Consider the following 2,077-nt stretch of genomic DNA (forward strand, 5'->3'; position numbering starts at 1 on the left):
TTTATTCATAATTGCCAAAATGTGGAAGCAATCGCAATATCTTTCAGTAGGTAAATGAATAAACTGTGGTACGTCTAGACAACAGATGGAATATTATTCAGCACTAATAAGAAATGAGCTATCAAGCCAGAAAAAAGACATGGAAGAAACTTAATTGCGTATTACTAAAAGAAAGAAGCCCATCTGAAAAGGCTACATATTATATGATTCCAACCACATGACGTTCCGCAAAAGACAAAACTCTGACAACAGTAATAAGATCAGTGGTTGCCAGGGATTGTGGGGAGGGAGAGACAAGTAGGCAGGGCAGAAAAGATTTGTAGGGCAGTGAAACAATTCTGTATGATACTATAATGGTGGACACATGATATTATACATTTGCCAAAACCCAGAGAATGTTCAACACCAAGAGTGAGCCCTAATTTAAACTGCAGACTTTGGGTAATTATGATGCATCAGGGTAGGTTCAGCAATTGTAACAAATGTACCGCTCTGGTGAAAGACGTTTATAATGGTAGAGGCTGTGCATGGGAAGCAAGAGGGGTATAAAATGGAAATTTTCAGTACCTATAACTCAATTTTGCTGTGAACCTAAAACTTCTCTAAACACTAAGGTTTGTTTTTTAGAAACTGATGTTTATTTTCCATCAACCTTATTTCCATGTTGCTTGAAAGCCTATGCAAGAACAGCTTAAAACCATTCAGTGGTTGCTCCTACCCATTCAGTGGCCTGAGCAGTGGGAGCTGTAGACCAGTCTTCCCTAGTAGTCTTTAGTAAGGAACTGTTGAATAGGCACAGAGGGCACCTGCATGCCTTCAGACCAGTCTGCTCGGGGTGAGCAGCAGTGAACTCAGGAGCTGGAGAAGTCCATTCACCCTGAAACTCCTCCTTGATCATATCCTTTTTAGCAGCAGCCTGCTCTTCTTTTTCAACCTCTTTAGGATCTCTGTAGAAGCAGAGATCAGGCATGACCTCCCACAGGTGCTCACCATTTCGGTGCCACACATCTGCAGAACTTCCCAGGCTGGCACCCGCCTCATCAAACCCACTGAGTGAGCTCCCTCGTTGTTGCATGGGATGACAATGTCCACATGGAGCAAAGGAGAATCTGTGTTACACAGAGCAGTGGTAGCTGGGTTAATATAAGATAACTTCATGAGAGGCTGGTGGTCAGCCCTGCAGTCAGTAACCACAAGAAGCCATGGCTCCCAGAAGGCTGCCTGGATCTGGTTAGTGAAGGTTCCAGGAGTGAAGTGGCAGCAATTGGAGTGTCTCCAGTGGCAGCAGCAGACTTCAGCACGGCCCTCTGGCCAGTATTCCTGGAGGATGTAAAAGTGACATCAGCAGGGTTTTCAATGTCAATAGTGGCACGAGCTGCCAGGAGAAGCTTCTCCCAGGTCCTCTTCAGATTTACGATGCAGATGCCATCATTTTTCCTTTTACGGATGTACTGTTCAATCTGGAAGTCAAGGTTGGTGCCACCTAAGTGAGTTCCTCCTGCAGGAAACAAGGACATCCTCCTCCGTCATTTGCAAGAAATTAAGCGCTCCAGACATTGTGAAAGTTTCCCTTTGAGTTACGACAGGAATCAAGAACAATGCCATATGGACCCCTCTGTGGGTAGTACGGAAAGGCAAAATTAAGTATGTTTTAATAAAGATCATTCCGAACGCCATATGAAAATAAAATAGAGACAGTTGAAGGTAGAAGTAGAGAAATAAGTGAGGAAGCTACTACTAGTCTGGTTAGGAAATAAAGGAAGCCAGCATTGAGATGGCAGTGGTGGGGGTGGGGAAGACAAGAGCAGAATTGGAGATTGTTTTGAAGGTAGAACTGACAGGTTTGTTGATGGACTACACGTTGATGGAAGTTTGAAGGAAAAACCGATTTTTGACCTGATAATACTAAGAAAGGAAGACTAAGGGAGAAACAGATTGGGAGTGGAATCAAAATCTCTGCCCTGGATATTGATAGAAATCAGCATGCCAGTATGGAAGCAGACGGGATTTAAAGAGTCACAGGCAAGAACTCAAATACTTACCAGCCAGAATCCTCAACTAGAAACCCAGAATCCAG

The 2,077-nt window shown here is 43.7% G+C and overlaps 1 pseudogene across 1 annotated transcript; it reads right to left on the reverse strand.

Annotated features, from left to right (window-relative positions):
• Positions 1-615: 615 nt before the first annotated feature.
• On the reverse strand, positions 616-1,557 carry LOC116564220 (annotated as a pseudogene). The gene has a single exon (XR_004274801.1). The product of XR_004274801.1 is annotated as a 40S ribosomal protein SA pseudogene (transcript).
• Between the last annotated feature and the right edge of the window lie 520 nt (positions 1,558-2,077).

The sequence above is a fragment of the Sapajus apella genome, unplaced genomic scaffold, assembly GCF_009761245.1.
Source record: "Sapajus apella isolate SASKATOON/1434 unplaced genomic scaffold, GSC_monkey_1.0 scaffold37, whole genome shotgun sequence".
Classification (NCBI taxonomy): domain Eukaryota; kingdom Metazoa; phylum Chordata; class Mammalia; order Primates; family Cebidae; genus Sapajus; species Sapajus apella.